This window comes from Anser cygnoides, chromosome 11, assembly GCF_040182565.1.
Source record: "Anser cygnoides isolate HZ-2024a breed goose chromosome 11, Taihu_goose_T2T_genome, whole genome shotgun sequence".
In the NCBI taxonomy this organism is placed as follows: domain Eukaryota; kingdom Metazoa; phylum Chordata; class Aves; order Anseriformes; family Anatidae; genus Anser; species Anser cygnoides.
Window position 1 is genome coordinate 2,527,939 of NC_089883.1, and position 20,631 is coordinate 2,548,569.

The 20,631-nt window shown below is 39.2% G+C and overlaps 1 protein-coding gene across 9 annotated transcripts in view; it reads left to right on the plus strand.

Moving 5' to 3' along the window:
• MEGF11 (multiple EGF like domains 11) overlaps positions 1–20,631 on the plus strand; it is a 283,963-nt gene that overhangs the window by 63,388 nt on the left and 199,944 nt on the right. For 8 of the 9 annotated variants that reach the window (XM_048076269.2, XM_013193194.3, XM_013193195.3 and 5 more), the window contains 2 exons: positions 18,177–18,371; positions 20,461–20,573. The gene's annotated coding sequence lies outside the window, so the exon portion shown is untranslated. The remainder of the gene's footprint in view (positions 1–18,176; positions 18,372–20,460; positions 20,574–20,631) is intronic. The other variant, XM_067003531.1, reaches the window with a different exon arrangement.

Genomic DNA, 20,631 nt, shown 5'->3' on the forward strand with positions numbered 1-20,631 from the left:
ATCAAAGCAGAAAGAGGCTTCGGGCAGCTGTCTTGAGGAAGGTTGGAGCCTGTACTAAAAGATCATTCAACCACCTCTTATGGTAACACAGATAACCCTAAAATACTGACCAGCACTTGTCTGTTCCATTCCCCAAAGGGCTAGGCTACTAACTGCTTTGCGTACTATTAACTTCTACAACCTGGAATCTCACCTTGGGCTTCTTAAAACATTACACAGTGTTTTGTCTGAAAGATTGTCTCAGATACAAATGGCAGGTAATTATCTACATCCATCATTCTTCACTGTGCTTCACTAAATGTGAAACAGTTCTGCTTGGCATCTTGACTTCTCTGTTTCACTTCCCTTTCTGCCTGTTGGTGTCATTAAGGAAGTTCTGCATCCAAGGTCTGCAAAGGGCAGGTAGGACGAAGTCTCGGTACTGGAATACCAGCGTATTAGAACAACACTGCTGCGTTCCCCCCAAGAATAATAAAATATACAATGTATGTCTTGGGTAAAATAACCTTTTGGTCAGGCTTTATGACTCCTGGGAGCTATATGTTACCCTGAGGAAATATTTTACTGCTTTTGTTCCCTAAGTCTGCCACTAGAGTGATATATATAATATACTCTCCATGCGAAAAATGAGGTGACCTATACATCATACATGCAGATTCAGGAGGCTGATTCTGATTTCACTAACCAAAAGGGAACTCTCTTCCAGTCAGCGAGGTTATTCCAGTCTGAAGTTGGTGAAATAATGTATTAAACCACGGGACTGCAACTATAGCAGCGGAGGATTTCTCACAATGTAGTGTCTTGGATTCAGATGCTTAGCTTAACTGAGTCAGTGCCATTCTACCAAAGCTTTGAAATGATCCATGCTATCTCCTAACATCCTTAGGCAAGTAAGAAGGATATCATGTGATGCTCTAATTTAAAAGTGCTCTAGTAAATCTAGCACTTTTAAAGTCCAATTAAAAGCACAGAATCTTTTGCGTTTGAATGGGTTTTGAATGCTTATTTAAAAAATAATTTAAATTCATTTTTCAAAGGAAGTTATGAAATTCAGCTAAATAAGTTTTATAGATGTGACAGAAATGCCGTGAAATGTAACAAAACTTTTAGAATACATTGAAGAGCTAGAAATTATTTACCTTAAAAGTAGAAATGAATTATAAATTTACACAGCATATTTATATAATAAATATGAGCAGTCTAGACAATGGATCAAACATTCAGATCAGTTTGTCTCATAACGTATAACGCAAGAACAAAGGCATATCCAATAAAATTTAAAGTTACACAATGATAAAAATGAAAGATGTGAAACTTGGCACTGCACAGTATCTCGGAGATTAGGCATTTGGCATACTTCAAATGAAAAATCAGGCATTTATATAAATGATAAAATATCTACTGTTTGATAGTCAAAGGTATCTTACATGTCTCTAGCATGTAAATAGTAAAGAATGTGGACTACTTGGATTGATGTTTTGGCTAAATGTAACGTTTTTTATCTCCTTGCATTCCTATAATGTTTTCAATTTCACAGGTACTCCAAAACAGCAAAGATAGTGCCAATATGGGGGTTTTTATCAGCTTAAGAAAATTTGTAATTCTCCTAAATATCTATTTCAGAATGTGGATTATTTCAAATATAAGCAGAATCTTCATTATTTCTATATTATTATATGTATTAATTATATAAAATATAATATTTATTTCCTACCCACACTTCAGAAAAAAAATGTATTAGTGTAAAATCAACTTGTTGATTTTTATTATGTTTTATGTAGTGGGAATGGCTTTAGTTGATATCCCACAATGATACTAATAATATCGTTTGTATTTTTTCGCCAGTGTAACTCAGCTAAATGAGGACATAAATCTGAAATGGCAACACTTAGTAGTAATACAAATATCTTTTGTTTGTTTGTTTGTGAATGCAACTTCTATTTTGCCTTTAATTTCTTGGGCTGATTGTTGTACTAGTGCACAGGAGTGGATGGAAGCAGCTACAGAGTTATCATCCGTCACAATTTATAAAAACTTTTTAGTAATCTGTGGGTTGTCTCATGCCTGCTGTAAGGACATAATTCACTCTTGCTGTTTTCACTCCTGAGGAAACTGAGTCTTTCTCTGAGATGAGCAGGAATTTTACTTTAGTTTGCATGTGCTGTTACCTCCTGATCCTCATATCCCCTCAGTGTAAGAACACAGCACAGCCTTATCTCGAAAGAGAAGCATGAACAAGTTGTTTCCTTAGCATTAATGAATATGTCTTTGAAACATTTCTTAACCAAATAGGTCAGAATAGAAAAGATGCTATTACAGTCAGCACCTTTCCATTCTGTTGTTTGTGGAAACAGTCCCATGTCAGTGAGTTTGTCATCTTCCCTGTAAGCAAATGACCCAAAAGAACAATACCTCTTATGTCAGCCAGAAGGAACTGATTGTATCATGCTCCTATTTATGTATGTACATATTCGTGTTTATAATGTTCATACAACGCTACATGAGCAATGAGTGTAAATTGGAAGGCCCAGACCTATAAGCAAATTTAAGTGTCTGTTGCTGATACCAAGTAGAGGAAGTTGAATAGCAGGTATTTAAAAGACAAACTAGAATATGAAACTAGTTTACTTGTGCAAGTGTTTCTGCTGGGCATTCAGGTGGATCCTGTAGTCTTCTGGCAAAAATCAATACCGAAGTTCCTTCAGTGTTATTTGAAAAGTTGTACCATGACTTACACAGCAACTAGTTCAGCAAACACCTTTGGAAGTGTGTGAGTATGTATGTGGCAGTGATTTAAGGCTATGGACTCATTTTTTTAAAAGTTAGTGGACAGAAAGTGATTGGTAAATTAGGTTAGAAAAAGCATAAGGTTTGCAGTTTGTTGACTGCAAAAGTTGCCTTGGTCTTGATTTAAAAGTCACCAACCTTCCTAAATTCTTGCAAGATCTGTATCAGCTATTCAGATGGAGTAGGCACTTGAACTGGCCGTATGAGCAGAATATTTCCGTGATATGATACTGTACAGCAGAAAACAGCTTTGGCTTTTTAGAAAAGCAGTCCCCTGTGGCGTCAGCTTGGGTAGTGGCTGCAGGGTGTCTAAACCATAAGGTGAAGCATATGAAAAATTGCTTCTGAATCTCTCTATCCTTAGACGTGATTCCAAGGAGCTTAATTTTAAGTGGGTAGATGTTCACTAGTTTCTAAAACCCATGCTAGAGGTTTTATATATACAGCAAAATAATAAATTAGAGCTTATTTTGAAATATCTGACCATATCATTAGTCATTCCTTGCATTTTTTTATTACTAGTTAAAAAAAATGAACTTGAAAAACCATACTATTCCAATATAAAACAAGTAGAAGTTGAATATCTGTTGCAATCAAGTAAGTAAATAAATGTAGTATTAAGAACCACTGACCTGTAAAAAAAAATAATTATTCTATTGCATTTTTCACATTTGAGACATGAAAATCACATCTAGCATGTGTAGAGGATCTGGCAGTGATTTGTGACTTTAGACCTTATAGGCATTTTCATCTATGTAACTTTACACCATATCCTTTTATTTGAAAAATGAGTTTTAGATAAACCTATAATTACTTTGTTAAATGTTGGGTACAGTCCTCTTGCTCAGGAATCTCGCTTGTATCCAAAGGTCTTTGAACCTGATACCTCTTCCTATTAAAAAAGTAAACAAAACTTTAACCTTCCCTTCAGAAATTCATCAGAAAGGTCAGTGCTCTGTTGCCTCCAATTTCCCAGGCTCAGCTGGGAGCTGATTAAAGCTGCCAGCTATGACTTGTCATTTTTGTCAGAGACAACTATATAAACTCTTTGTTATTCACTTTGCTGTGTATTATAAATGTATTTATCTTCTTCTGTCAGGCATTGGCTGGACAGGTGCTAGAGGAGCAGTGAAGCAGTAGCATTAAACGCTCTAACAATGTCATTTACTTAGTAACTTACACCGAAAGCATGGGCAGAATATTCAGGAACCTTCTCTAGTTCTTCTTTGTGTAAGTGACTGGAGTGGTCAAGGGAAACATGTTTGTTATTCCAGGAGGTTCCAGCGGGTGTATGTCTGTAGGAAATCAGAATATATGGCCGTGGCTGTTTGTCATTCTGTATCCTTGGGGCAGTGTTTTGGGGCTGTTTGTGATACCCAGTGTATCTGATAAGAAAATAGAACAACCTTGGGTAATAAAGAAGGTCTTAGGACTATGTAGATTACATTTTAATGTGAAGAAAAGGTAAAATGTCGTGGTGAGAAGCTCAGAATAGCTTTGGAAGGAGCCGCTGTTGCTGGGCTTTACAGGACCAAGCAGAAGAGTAAATTCTATGCAGCAGATTCATGCTCAGGGGAGCAAATGTAGCAGCAAACTGGACAGGTTGGTTTCAGAAGCATTTCTGGCACAAGGGACAAGATATGAAGACTTATTAGATTTATGAACTGTGAGGTAAAATTAGTGTCTAGGCAGACCACTGATGTATGTGCGTTATTTTATCAGATACCCAGTGACCTGAAATTCAATCTAAATAGTGATTCAGAAATGTGCAGAAGTAGTTGGAAAGTTTCTAGTCCAGCTTTCACGACAGTAAGCCCAAACTAGGATATGCTTCCAGGCAGTGTTCACAAGGGTTTGTATTTCTGGCATTAGCAGAAACTTTCTTACTGCCTTTTTGTTGCTAAGGGTTGGCAGACATCTCCTAGTGAATATGGAGATCGCAGTTCACAGCTCCAGGTTTAGGCGTAGTGCTGTTAATCCCTGCTTTTTCCCATTCAAATAGATTAGGGAGAACCTGTGTGTAAAAATGGACTGTGTGAAGTTAGACTCACTCTAACTAGAACTGTTAAGCTGTTGAATATCTTCAGTGAAGCACAGAGATACCATGTCTGAATTCTGTTCAGCTCAACACAGTTCTGGAAACACGGTTGTTTTTCCCTTGGATTTGGTACCAGAGTCTTTTGTGACTTGCAGATATATAGGGATACAGATAAAGCAAAAAAATTCATATGATATGATCTGCAAAATGCAGCAGCATCACGAAAATGAAAATGTCTCTATATTTGAAAATGATGGTTGTAAAAAGAATGGTTTTACAAGACAGAGCCCATAATTGTATGAGGTTTATACCCTGGAAGGACACTTATCATTGAGAAGCAGATAGGAAGAAACCAAAAGACTATGAATTAACTATTTTGTCAGAGATACGCCAGGCAACTTGTACAGAATTAATTCACTTACGTGGATTTCTGTGGGAATATACATATCTGGGTGTATCGCACTGAAAGCAGCGGAAGTCTGAGTAGGGATGCAATCAGGGATGAAAGGTGGCTGATAGTAATGAGGAACGAGTACAGGTATTTGAAAATGTTTTCTTAATCAGAAGATGTCAATAAACGAATCTGTATGCCAGAGCATGCATACTGGTTTTGAAAAGGGTGAATTCCTGGTCAAAAAGAGGAAGCGACTGTTCACCTCAAATTGATAGTATTTGGAAGGCAGCTGACTCGGTTTCAAATACCTTTTCTTGATTCAGGTCAGGGTTTTGAACTTCTCCCTCCCTAAATGAGGTTAGAGGCTATTATGTATTGTATAATATTGTAACACAGGTATGTGGCAAAAACATTCACTATTATTTCTCCTCTGAAAAGTTATAATTTATTTCAATAGAGAAGGGGAAACTTTGAAATCTTGAGAACTGTCTCAGAGAGTTGAAACTACTCCTTGCCTTTCTGTAATATTGATGAGTTCAAAATGTGATACCGATGCGATCTGGAAAAGACTAAAGGGCAGAGCACGGTTTTGGGTGAGCAGGAATGGAGAAAGTGCCAGAAGGCCTTTTTAAAAAACTTTCCATCCATTAATTTAATTTTCTTACTTTGCAATCTGATATATTGTAGATGTGTCACTTGTTTTTTTCCTCGTATTTCTCAAGGGCCGTGGGCAAATGGCACTGTTTCAGGATTTTTGCAAGTGCTTTTGCCAAATTCTACTTTTAGTCTTGACTGGAGTATTATTTCCAACTGCAATAAATTGAAATCAGTGTTGTTATACAGCACTTCCTCAGAGGCATTTGTTGTATTCTGCTTTCCTAGTTGGAAGACATGGCTTTTAGTTATGCTTAGCGTCACAAGCAACATCAATTTAATGGTTTTAACGAATTCCCTCATGGACTTTTTCATCACCAAATCTGACGTTTACAAGTTTGAACATGCTGTTCTGTGTAAGGACAGTCTGCTGGAAGAGGTGGCAATCGGGATGAAGAAAGGCAAATAGAGGTTTTCTTCGAGGTCATGTCTGAGTGATAGTGTTAATGTGTACATGCTTGTAGAAGACTTCAGTTTCTAGTTATAATCAATACTTGACATATTTTTCCCATGATTAAATTAAAGCTGGGAAAGTCAAATTTCCCTTAGGAGAAAACAAGTGGCAAAACAGTTCATTGGTGATCTGCATCTAATCCGAGTAAGTGCTACAATTACCTCTACTCTCATTCATTTATTTGTCCCTGTTTCCTCCTGCTGGCCTGCTGCCTAATATTTTTTTGGCTTCCCACCCACATCCGAAAGAGTAGTAGTTCATACATGTAGATTTGCTATCTTCACTACTCTACAGGATTCCTTACTAGTAAAGGAAAAGAAAACAGAGTAATATAACCAGTGTTAGAGCTATCTTTCTTCTCTATAATATTTTGCAAACAAACCTATGGATGTGCAGCATCCTTAGGGTTCTTTGCCAGCACTCTCCTGCCGCAAGGTCACACAGTAAACATGTTTCCCTGCCAGTACTGAGAATCGCTGGATACTGGGTTCCACCCCGCGTGACTGCGGGAACCTTTAGGCCTCTAAGAATATTTTTTTCTTAGACATTGGATGGGCAGTTAGTGAATTCTTTGCCTTAATAAAGGTGGCTTTGTGGCTGCAAGTATTTTTGCAGGGGCTGGGATCTCATCCTCAGGTGCGCTCCTTACGGGATGTGGGGAGCTGTCTCCTCTACGTGCCAGGGCATCGTGGTGAGGCCTCAGCTGCTCACAGCTGCTTTTCTTCCTGCTCCACCTCCCTTAATCGGGCACCACAGCGCTGGTGGTGTGAAGGGCATATCGCTTGGTTCGTTAAGGACAGCTTCATGAAAATGAGAACAGTCATGAACCAAAATAGCTTGAAGAAAGACTTCAGGTAGAAAAGTGTGACTGGGAATTGGTAAGTACTTAAAGAGTATTTCCAGAAAATCATAGTCCAAGTTCATCTCCCACATAGCACTACTTTGCTCGGGTTCTGAAAGAGCCGTCTTAGAGCTGCAGGTTGTGCAGCTCCTCAGTGTGGGCCAGCCAGCGCTTGCCTGCCTCTGTGAGCCAGCCGTAGCCCTGTTTCTTTGTTTCTGGGAATGGAGGTCTGCAGTCACCCTTCCACTAATCACTTCTACATCCTGAGTCTTTTCCCGTGTGGCTTTATGAAAGATTAACCATTGGAAATAACTGATTCTTTTACTCCTCACAATTTGTTTTTTATTTTTCTTAAACCATGGAAATAATTAAATGGCTTTGAATCTGGGAAATTAGTACATTAAGTAAGTTGTCTGTTTTTTTGTTTTGAAATCAAACCTTATGCACTGCTACTGAACTCTGAGAAACCTTTAAAAATGCCCAAGTAAAGATGCTTATTAGGCAGTAATTCTTTTCCACAGAAAGTAGAAGCCATAAGAATGTTGTCATCTCTGCTACCTTCCTGAGATGGCTGCTTACAGACTTTAAAGATTACATTCACATGCAAAGCAGAAAATTATGGTAGCATTAAATTAAAATTAATAACTCAATCTTTATGACATTAAGTCAGAGGCAGTCTAATGTTATACTGTCTATGAAGCCTATGGTTATTTACAACCCAGATGTTTACAGAAAGCAAACCAGATTTTTTTTTTTTGAAGGAGCTGCTGTTTCCTCATTAAGTCTCCTCCTCGGTGGTACGTTTGGCTCTTTTAGGCAAACATTGTTTATGACACATCTCAGAGCTGATGTTGATTCAGAGTAGAACAGATAGAAATCGGGAATAGTTTAGTCGCAAAAATAAGCAATAGTTCAGGTGTTAAACCACTGATGTGGAAAATTGCTCTGACAGTTGTGATGCTGTTCTATCTTTTATTAAGAGTTAAGCTATCATTTACTTCAAAGGAGTCAACTGATGTCTTGTTTTCTATCACACGCTAGCCTATACTGTACTGCTTGTGTTAGTGCAAAGACACAAAAATGTCCGTACCATTGTACAACATAGTGGCAAGACTTCGTTTAGGACATTATGTATTGCTGCTGTCACCTTTATTCAAAATAAAATTAATTTAAACTTGAATAAACGCAGAGAAGGCCACTGAAGTAATTAAGGCAAGGAGAAACTTATCACATGCAAAGAGAGATAAAAGAAGCTGCCCTTTATCCTTTATTCCTTGGTTTCTGTTGTCACTCTATTTTTTTTTTTCTTAATGTACAGCATCCTAAAGTGAATTTGAAACTGGGCAGTGGGGGTCATTTTAAAACATTTAATTGCTTTACAACAGTCTCTTTGGAAAAACTTGTTAGTGCTAGTACCAAAAATAGTGACAAAATAATAGCCTGCTCATGAAACAGTGGTGCGGCTGAAATTAAGAAAAGGGTACTTACGTGGCCCACAATACATGAGATAAATGCGTTGTTTTCCACTGCAGCAGTAGAACCTCCTTTTCCCTGCTCCTGTTTTCCTTTTTCCCCTTTCCCCAAATGTATGATTTTTCTGTAGTCTATCATAATTATGAATTGAAATAAAGAACCAGCCGTAAATACATCGCTTTTCCCGTGCACCGCTCGTGAAGTTGAATTTGACGTGCCAAAGGGTGGTGATGGGAGGGGGCGTGAGTGAACAGAAAAATAAAATTTGGCAGAAAGAAATAGAAACCACTCTCATGAAAACTTGGGTATTCATGAACATCATAAACCCCATCATCTTTATGAGCCCACTCACAGTGCCAAAAATGGCAGGACGAGGAGAAATGTATCCAAGAACAAGCATCAGATGTGAGGCTATGTGATGTCATAGCATCATTATGTCACTCAATGCCAATTGATTTCTAGGGCTGATTGCAAGCAATCATTAATCACTTTGTATTGAGCAGCATGCCAGCTCCATTGCATCTGGGGCAAGTACAAGTGGCACCTATTTAGCCAACATCCTGCTCTCAGCACTTTCATACTTCATCTTTCAAACTAAACCAAACTGCTAGAGATGCGGCAAGAGGTGTGTTCCCTGCTTGTGCTGACAGTAGTATACCACTGAACAAGGCATGTCCGAGGTAGAATTAATGGAGCTGCTGTAAGAATATTGAAAATTTCAGAAACATATTGTGCTGCTCTGTGTTTGTTAGAGAGAAAAGTGAAATAATATGAGGAGTGTTTATTTTTTACACATCTGTAAAACTAACTAAATAAATTGTTTCAATTGAGACGTATACTCCGATTTTGGAAACATTTATTCTCTCTCTCTCTAACTTTCGGCATTAGAATGGTCTCAGAGGGCTCAGGGATTCATTTACTATACATGGCTAATATTGAGCAAGGGCATTACTATCAGATCCAAAATGTATGGGGAAATGAGAACTAACAGACATCACATTAACTACAGAAGCTGGCCTATGCTGTTAAAGCAGTGTTTACACTCTATCCTTCTTTTCTAGTTTAGAAATAGACATGTTAAACATGATAAAATGTTTTTCATAAATCCCACAATACCTTACAATTATGAAAAATTTGCTTTCACCCTTCCCTATACGCCTGACAGTCATGAAAAGTTACTCAGACGTGTTGCATCAAATTGGAATATTTTTAAATATGAATGTTCCTCAATACCTGAGGTCCAGACAGTCAAAGTAATTGGTAGCAAAACGGTGCGTTCCTATGAGATTATGAAATATTTTTGTTTTCTGTAATCATTCTTCTCTAAGGATTGTAGTAATTCATTTGAAATCCCTTCGTAATCTCTGCAGGTTCCATTATTTATTTTGTCAGTAACTTCAGCCATGATGGTGTGCTGTCAATCATTCATTGTCAAAAGATAAGTGAGTTTCATAAAATATTCTGTTGGTGCTGCCCCACAGCTGAGGAAGAATTTGTCTGCACTTTGGTGTTACAAATGGAACATCACTCACTAATAAACTGGCTCGACTCTTGCATACATACCAGCTTAAGAAAGTGTTTCTGTAACGCAGGAGAATGTATAGCTAAAGCTGCCTTGTCATCCTGATGGCTTCTTACAGTGTCCTAAACAATAATAATTGATTTAAACATAAATTACAGATATTACATCCTTCATTTTTTATGGTGCATAATTAGATAATTATCAAAAAAACTTTTTACACGTGTTTTCCTTAATTAACCTTAAATGTCATTAGCAGCGAGCTTTGCTTGATCAAAGACAGATAAGTTGTAGCAAGATTCTCAGAAATAGCATGCCATTTACTAATTATATTATTGATTTTTATGGTCTGAAAAATCCTAATTATATGTGATACAAACTGGACCTAGCTGAGCCTGCTGGGGGTACTTTGAACATGAACAGTTCCTGGCAGTTCTGAGCATCTCGCTTGCATAAATCACTTCTGGGCCTGATTGTGCATCTGTTTTCAAAGGTGATGTTGTAATGGACTTTGAAATCCAAAAAAGTGCATTCTGTGTGGCTCCACATGAAAGAGGAAAGAGATTTGGGATTTTTTATTCCTGATTTTAATCATTCTGAAAAGATTTTAGATCTGTAGGCGGATACATTTGAACAGTCGAAGTAATATGGCATAGTTGATTTTAATTAGTAGGCCAGCCTAGTACAGAATTTCCCATAGCTCCCGATAACTTTTTTCTTTTTTAAAATGAGTTTTTATGACTTTCTTCAAAGTTAATCATAGATTCAGACCTTCAAAATTTTAATTTCTGATGAAGGCAAAAGAAACAAAGTGTCACCAGGTGAATATTTGATAAGAACAAATACCGGTCTGAGAAACAGGAGCAACCTCAGATGTAAGCACAGCGTTTCACAGAAAAGTGAAATGGATTTTAGATCAGTGACAGAATTATGAAATGTTACTGCTACCCTTAATTGCTTATACTTAAGAACGTGAAAACGCTAGTTTTTAAAGTATGTGTCTGTGTATGTAATTAGCCCATTCAGTTGCATGAAATTTCAATTTACTCTTAACTCATGATAATAAGGTGATATGTTACTAGTAAATATTTTCTTTAAATTGTGAAGTGTGAACATCTATTAGAACTGAAGTGATCTCCATATTTCTGGCTGGCCTTTTTTTTTTTCACTGGGATGCAATGAAGAGGATTTTGTGACCAAATCCTTCTGAGGAGAAGCCTGCAGACAAATAGAATATTCTGTCAATTTTTTTTTTAAGTGACTGGAAAAAAAAAGGTTGCTATTGTTGTTGTGTTTTTTTTTTTTTTTTAACTCAACTTCCAATTTTCCAACCAGCTTTAATATTATTCTGCGAGCTCCGACTGCTCTGGTTCCCACCTACTCATTCGTACTCCCACCTCATGTTTGACTTGGTTTGCAAATGAAAATACTGAAACAGTCTGAAAAATGAATGATTGGCCTGGTGGGTGGCCTTCAAGTTCAGACAAACAAACAAACAAGCAAAACCCATCACATCCTCATCTCTCATTTCTTTCTGTTGTCTGCTTTGGCATACAGTGAGGGGTTTTTATTCCTCTGTAGGTCACACTGGAGAGCTCCAGTTATTTTTAATAACTAAAATCAAGTTAACCATTATGTTGCGCATGTATATAATCTTTTCTTTTATGAATGACAGTCAGTAATGGGAGGCAGGGAGGAAGAACTTACTCCAGTTTACCAGGGGAAAGACTGAGGCAAGGACAAGTCGGAGAGTGTACGTGGCCCTTGGTTAACAGTGTGCTTGCTTCTTCTGGGGTAAATGATGGATCACTGCTTTGTAAGATCGTGCCCTTTACCCATCAACACCTGCAATACCTGGAGTCCCAGCAGATACTAGAACTTGGAGCTAACAGCCTAGAGACTGAACACGTTCCTTTGGAGACAGACTTGTTGCAGTTTAAACAGAGATGCGATTGCATAAAGTGGGTTTTTTGAAGGGGAAGTGGAAATTGGCTGCTGGTCTTGGGAAGAAATCTGCATAAAATTTTAAAAGAGGTTATTTGTAGGGGGTGTTGGATAAAAGTGTGTAAGATAACAAGACCTAGAAGATGATGAGAAGCTCAGAACAATGGCTGAGGATTGAAATGGGGATCATAGCATGTACATGAAGAAATGGTGCTGCTGGAAGAACGTGGACGGTGAAAAATCTGTGGTGAGCTTGGAAGACCTTCGTTCGTGCTGTGCTCTGGAAAGGAGACCAAGATTAGCTTATGCTTACAAATTTAAGATTTCCACAAGTCCGATGGTAAACAAAACGAGAGAATCAAAGCTTATGCTTTCTTTAGTATGCTGAAGCTTGTTTCAGAAAGATACTGGAGAGCAAGACGGGGAACACAACTCAGTCTCTTGCCAGCCAATAGTTTGTGTGCCTATTTTGAAGAGAACTTCTGTTTGGTTTTGTTTAGCAGGATACATGTGAGTGATACTTGCTCAGATAATCTCAGCACTGGGAGCAAGCTGCATTAAGTTTACATTACAAAAAGTTCAAAAATGTCTAAGCACTTTTTAAGATCCAATTTTTGTTCCTCTGCACAGGGGTTAATAAAGCACTCACAGGGAAGTGTTCTCCTCGACCGAATGAGTGCTGTGCATCTGAGAGCAAGCCTCAGAGAAGGCTCAGTAAGAGGACATAGCAGATGGTACATGTATGATGTTGATGAGGCAAGAATACAAAGAGAAAACTGTACTTGTCTTAACTTGTGGAAAAAAAGCTTAATTAGCATGGTGATAAAATGATAGAGGTTAAGCCCTAAAATAAGCCCATAAATTCTCTTTTATAATTTTCTTCTTATTTAAATAAGTTTTCAGTGCCAAATTTAGGAGGAGGGGGAGGAGGAAGCAGAGCTAGTTCCATGCACCAGTTATTCAGATCTGTTTTTGTCCACAGTGATTTTTCTGGCTGCTGTTCTGCTGCCAGAAAGAAAATACTATCTCTAACCTGAGTAACTCCAGTACCATCTGTATCTGATGACTGAGTGGTAGATCCAAATTCTCTCCAGGTACAAATTGGCTCAGTGAACTCCATGGATTTCAGCCATTTACACCAGTAGAGACTTTGGTCCTGACATCTTCTTTGCCTAAAATATTCCTCTGCAGCCCCTCAGTTCTTTGTGGGTTTGCTCTGCCTGATGTATTAATGAATGTTTCTCTCTCAGTTTTATGACAGATATTTTGCACAGTGCCCTGTTACTGTAAGCCAGGTGCTCTTCTCCTTAATGAACAATTTCCTGGAAAAAAAAAAAAGAAAAAGAAATAAACAATAGATAAAGTAGGTCATGGAGACAGCAGAGTCAAGAGCTTTGCATAGTGATGTAAAATTAAATAAGACTGGGGTCATGTTCTCATTTATCTCTCCAGTTATTGCTCTAACAGTCAGTGTCTTGGAACATCTCTTAAAAATTGTATGATGGTTCCTGGAAAGGTAGGGATATTCTGGGGGACTGTCTGGATCTCCTGGGGATTATGACCACTCCCTTTTCTTCTCTCTGCTCTGCACAGAGCTAAAAACAGGCCAAGAAGTTTCAGACTTGGATATTGTGAAAGAGAGCATTTGCAGATGCTGCTGTTGCCTATCTCAGCCCGTGGAGAACCATCGTAGTGAAGGTGCTGTTGGAAACTGTTGTGTAACTGAATGAAGACTGTTCACGGTGCCCATCTGGTTAGAGAGCTTAAGGTCTACAGTCAGTGGTGGGTGGTCAAGAGTTGCAAGTCTAAGTCTAGATTGCAGAGGCCTTTTGCTTCCTGAAGTGTCCCACGATCTGAGCCCCTCGCCAGCCCTTTGAGCACAAGACAGCTCCTTCCTGGTTCACAGCACAACCAAGGCATGGGAAGGACTTGGTGTATGTCTCACGTGGAGTCAGGACTTTGCTAGGGCATAAACCCGACTTCTCATTTTAATATGCATCTTGAGCTTATTTTAGGGGCGTTTTGGGAGACTGGCTTTAGGCACTCTGAGTAGGTGCCTTGTTAACACCTGACCAGCTGCAGGGTGGTTATACAGCAATAACTGCAGCATGCCCCCTCAAAGCAATGACCAACGGTAACTGCAAAGACCTCGTTCACGCACCATGACCTTCTCCACAGCATCAGCATCCTGCCCTAGAGAAGGGCAGACCTGCTCAGCCTATTTTCCATGTTGGATGCCTAAACCTAAAAGCTTATAGCCATTTCTAGGCGCCTAAGTAACCAGCCTGTTCTCAGATAGACAGAGATGTGCATGCTCTGAAAAGGAGATAAATTACATGGGCTCCTAACTTCAGGTTTTTACCTTCAACATGATTGAACCAAATACCATTCCTCTGGTATTGATAGTGTTCCAGATATGCCCTGTAAGAAGCACAGAAAAGCACAAAGGATTATTGCAGCTTCTGAGGAAACCTCTCATATTTCAAGTAAAATTGGCAGTTTTTAAGTGGCCACTCTAATTCTTAAGCCATTAGAAATCTAAAAATTGATTTAACATTTATCCCATGTTTAGCAGACTTTGATAGAAAAAGTTATATTCTCTGTGGGCCAGTCAATGTTTTTAATAGCTATGAAGTTAAAAAACTTTAGATTAAGATTTCAAGAGGCTCAGAGGAAAATTGAATGCAGGAAGAGAACATCTGAGTGCTGTTGTAACAGAGAATGCCATGGAGGATAAAGCACTGGGAAAACTCCGAACAGATGAAGATATATGCTATTGGACCAGCAGGGTTAGTAAACGTACAGATGAAGAAGAGACAAGCATTACTTTCTTACTGTCTTATGAAGAAACTGAAGATAAAAAGCTTTGCCCTGCCTGCAGCATTTCTTGAAAATACATGTTTAGATTCAATGTTCATTTTCTGCTTGTGTTTGGTTTCATTTTATTTGGGCTGCTACCTTCAAAGTTCAAGGCTTTCACCAAGCCTTTTAAAGCCAGATTGGAAAAACTGAATCTGGATTCTCAGTGCAGCTCCAAGGCTTGCAAATCAGCCTTCTCCCATAAATATCGCACTGTTTCTGGAAAAGAAGAGATGAGCCTTTAAATGAAATATGAGATGTAGCATTGGGATGTGATAGTACTGCTGTAGATCAACAGCCATCAATCTGCGTTACTTAATTTGTCCCTGGCTCAGCTGTTCACTGTACTTGGGACTTTTTTGCTGTTTGTTTCATTTTATTTTCCTCTGAGATAAATGAAGACACAAAGAAGAGGCCAATTGCTCTTGACAAATGGAAGTAATTTTTAAAAATATAACCGCAAAGGATATTCTACATTTCCAAGCCACTTTTTTTTCTTACTTTCACAACACTTTCACAAAATCATACTTAATTTATTCCGCTGCATATATGTTACACATCCTTATACTTCATTTCGTGTTACTCCTATTTTCAGACCAGCTTCCCATGTGTTCTTTAAACGCTCTAAGAAAATTCTGTTGGAAGAAGTTCTTTTTTAGAGAAATACTTAAAATCATATTATTCCTCATCTGGGCATGCATGTAATGCTTAGATGGCTTCATTTATCCTGAGTATTTGGGGGTACGAGGCACGAGGCCTTTGTTGCTGTGACGGTGTAAGGAAGCTTGTGTTGTAATTGTCTGGCATCTTGAACAGGGATGGAGCGGGTGGCTAAACGTAAGCAAGCTAACTGGAGTTCTCAGGGGAGAGCTGTTCGCTGTGTGGCGGCTCACTTTCCTCTTGCTCTTCTGAGGTAATATATGTGAAGGAATACCTGAAATATGCATGGGATAGTGAATATAAATACAGTGTTAAATCAGTAGAGAATGCAACTCCCCATACAATTTGAGCAGCTTTAAATTCTGCTATGCAAAAAGATGAGGCTGTGTATGGGGAGGCTTCACCAGACACAGGCTGTGCATGGGCTGGCTTCCCCAGCGGTCAGACCGAGATGGGGGTAGGAGGGCTGGGAAGACAGATATGGAAAGGGGCCTTTTCTGACTTTTGTCCACCATGTTTTAACTGAGGAGGCCCAGAGATGACCACCCCAGGATGTCTTACCTTGCAGAAGGTCTTCTCCTGTTGAAATAGCGCAGGATACCTGGAATTTGCCTTCAAAGCCTGCCAGTTTGCTTTTGGCACAAAACGCTAGTACAACGTCAGCCATCTCCCTGTGCTGTCTGACAGGCAGGGCTTGGACAGGGCTTGGGCTCTAAAGGGATCCTAACGTTTCAGTGGTCTGGGGTTTGCAGTAATAACTTAAAGGGCCAAATGTTCAAAAGGCTGGCTTCCAATTAGACACTGGTAGTTGAGTACAAGTACACAATTATGGGCAGAAAATCACGGATAATTTTTTTCCTTGCTGATCTTTCTGAAAAGAAGCCAGCAATTATCTGGATTTGGGCACTATTTCAGCAATGTTTTTAGGTGTTGTTAATATAATATTTTCCTTGTATTTCTGCTGGACTATTGATTCACTATCCAATGATTTAAGAAAAAGAAGTTTAGTATTTTCATGAATAAAAGCTTTTTGGATTGGTGCTTGTGCCTTGCATAAGTGCGCACATATATCGAATTTGTGTAAGTACTGATGAATTTCTGTTTATCTTTGCCTGTTGATGTTGATCTCATACAGCAGATGGATAATGCCAACTGTGTACATACCTTACCACTTCGGTATCTGTGCTTTTCCGTTTGTAGTATGCTCATTCTTCAAGCACCTGGAAGGTTGGTCAGTTCTCTTCCTTTGATTTTTCTGTGGATAATCGGACTTTGAGAGCACATAAGTCCTACATTTCACCCCAAGTTCCTAAGCCTGGTGTTTGATATTGGTTAGGTGCCTCTGAAGGCACAGAGCCTGCAGGAAACACTGGGCACAGAACTTGGGAGAAATTTGAGCTACCCCAGTCCAGCCTGCTTTGCTAACCCAGTGTCATGCCTGAAGTCTTTACCAGGATGATTTACACTCAGGTCCTCTGAGTCCTAGATGCATACACCAGCCTTTGCCTTTACAAACATATTTCATCAGCCATAACTAAACTAATTGCCTAAATTGCTTGCCTAGTGGCATGTCTCTGTTGTACTTTGACCCGTTTTTTCCTCAGAGAGCACTGAAGGAACACTCCTGAGCTTCCAAAAATAACATTTGATAGATCGAGAAGAGCTTACTTCATTATTCATTCCTGCTTTACTCTCTAGCCAAGCTCCCAATGACTCTGGTGGAAGCCAGCTTAGGAGTGCTTAGCACTGAAGCAGACCTTCAGACTTTGTAAGAAGTTCACGTAACTAATAATCATAGAATCATAGAATATCCAAGCTGGACAGGAAGGGACCCTCAAGGATCATCAAGTTCAACTCCTCGGTCCCCAAAGGATGACACCCCCCCAAAAAAAAAACAAAAAAAAATTTCATGTGTCTGAGAGCGTTGTCCAAATGCTTCTTGAACTCCCACAGGCTTGGTGCCCTGACCACTGCCCTGGGGAGCCTGTGCCAGTACCCGACCACCTCTTGGTGAAGAACCTTTTCCTGATATCTAGCTTGAAATGCCCCTGTTGCAGCTTCAAGCCATTCCCCTATCGCTGGTCACCAGAGAGAAGAGAGCAGCACCTGCCTCTCTGCTCCGCTGTATTATATTTTAAAGCTCGGAAATTCAAAGCAACTTAAGAGATCTGTATACTCAGTTGCTATTAAAATCAGCCCCCCCAGCCAGATTTGGAAAACTGAGAAGCTGGGATTCAAAGAATATAAGGGAGAGTCCTCAGGGCACTCTAGCAGGTAGGAGCCTGGGGTGTTTATCTAGCCTTTAACAGAAAGACTCAAAGGTAAGTCTTGGGAAATGGAACCAGTTCCTTTTGTGGTACTGAGCAGCACCTTCCTCACTGTGTGATTGATGCAGCAGAGGGAGGTGTCACTAAGATTAAGCAAACAGGACTCAGGTTGCAGCTTTTCAAACTTTCCTTTGATAACTTCCTCATAAACTTCTAAAACCTCTGCATTTTGCTTTTATTCACGTTAATTATAGGAAATGTCTTATCTTTGTTCAATTTGTTTCAGTCCGAGCATTCACTGAAACTTCTGCTGGGAACTTTGGCTGAGCAGCACAGGAGTGTGGTTAACTTTCACAGAGAGGAAAGAATAGTTTCATGCTGAAAAGCTATGGTTCCTGCTTACATTTATCATCATTACCCATATGGCTAAAAGGACAAAGTTGTGACAAGCTAGTCTCCATTGCAGGAATTTAAGTGCAAGGTAAGAAAGATGCCAGTTTTGTGCATCCTGCCAGTCTGTTCCTAGCCTGTGCCACTGCTGGGACTGGTCTCCTCATGGAAGGAGTGCATGAGCGGGTCCTGAGCAGCAAGCCTTCACAGGAGGCTGTGAAAGAAACTGCTGAGAGGCAGAAGTGGTTGTGCTGTCCCCGCTAGCTCTGTTTCTCCCCTTGTCAGTGTCACCTCCAGGTGACAGGAAACTTGTGTCGGAAAATGGGATCGGGGGTATCTGCAAATAGCACTGACTTCTGTATCTACTGGAGGGATTCCCTGCTGTTGGACTGCCTTCTTGAAACCTTAAAGAACGCAGTGCTGAAGCAGAACGTGGAAGAACTGAGTATACGGCTGACAGCGTGGCTTTTGTAGCACAAATTATAGACTGGTTGTTTTGCCCTGCACGTTAAGGGATAACCACTTGCTCTTGATGTAATGACTCCTAGAGGCTTAGTAGACCCTGTTAACGGAAATATCATCATTTGTTAACCAAGGCGGTTAATCTTGTCTGATGTCTTCCTGCATTAATCACGTAAGGTGTCAGTAGAAGGAACCCAGCAACCCAGCGTATAGTCCGGTGTTTCTGCCAGTTCAGCCACTTGAATTTCTCTGTGCTTGGATGAGGAGAAGACTCACATTCAGTGCTTTCATATTCAGTACCTGATCCTTCCTGCAAGTGTTTATCTTCTTAAAGCAGCTTTAAATTGTCACTGTAAACAAAACAAGAACACAGTCTGTCTTCAGCAATATTTCCGTTGGTGATGGCAATGATTTTTAGAGGTGACTAGTGATTCTGAGTGGCTTAGTTCTTGACCTCTGGGATTAAAACAACCAGTTTCCTAGCGTGCATTCTGAGCACTGCGTATTATTCAGCCCTCACATGGTATCTCAAGTTATTAATCACAAGTGGAGGCATCCAAAAATTTCTGATCAGTTTTGAAACTCATGGCCTCATTTAGCTTTCGTAACAGCTTGTTTCTAACAAAATCTGATGTAGAGCCAAACGAAGAGTGTGTTTAAATGATCCCTTGCCTAAACTATCATGAAAATTTCAGATGGGATGAGAAGGAGGAATGCCACAGAGGGCAGCTTGTTGGAAGCTTGCTACTACTTAGAGACTAAAATAGTGTAATCAGCAAACACTCAGTCACTTTAATGCTTCTTCAGTGAAATCCAACTTTTTGTTCTCTGCCTTAACTATTCTCTTGCATTTTCCTTAATTGTTCACATAAAAATACTAGGATACATTTTAATTTTGATACACCTAGATTTTCTTGTATGGTGGAAACTATAATTAAGAACAAAATTAACAAAACTCTTCCTAAATGTAATACACTTATGAAGAATCATCATGGCTTTGTAGAGGCTTCATAAAGTTATTTGAAGTAAACGTGGATCAGGAATATCGAGGTAGATTTCCTGAAGGATTTTGCAAGGTCCCTTATCAAACTTTTTGAAAGAAATGGAACTGCTGTGTTGGGATATGGCAAAAGAAAAAGTCTATGTGTAAATAAAATGTTGTTTATATGATTGGAAATGATAGGAAGCAAAGTCTGGGAGTCAGGGATTGCTAACAGAGGAGCAAGGAGCTGTCAAATGAAACTGAGGTGGCAGGCAGAAAAACAAGGATGTATTTCATACAGTGCATGGCTAAGATCTGAGATTAGTCAGAAGATGTTGTTGACACTAACATTTAAATTTAGTGGATTGAAATTTACATTTTACCAGATCAAAATGATTAGACAAATTATTGGAAGAGAATCCATGAAAGGTTATTAAACACAAAGATACCACTTGTGGCTGAACAAGTCACAAAGCTGCAAATTGCAGGAGACTAGAAGAGTATAAAAGGGAAGTATTTCTGTCTGGTTTCTGCCTTCTTTACCCTTTGCTAAACACTTACTATTGGCTGAAAGCAGGACAGCGGTCCTTGGCCTGATAAAGCACAGTTATTTTATGATATGCAAGTATTTACAATTGTTTATCTCATTCTGTCTTCATTTGTTTCCAATCCCCCAAACACTTTCTTTGACTCCTTTTGTTGTTGTTGTTGTTTTTCTTTTATTGATTGCTCACAGTGCCAAGCAACTTCTGAAGAGCTTTATTCTGCTATCCTGTTAATGTGATGTGTGTCTTCCTGTGTTGGTAGTCTGCAAAAATAGGATCTATCTGGAATTTTTAGCACTTTGAGGTAAGACTTTTTAAAATGACTCCATTAAATGCATTGCATGGAAGCTTGTGGGAAAAAA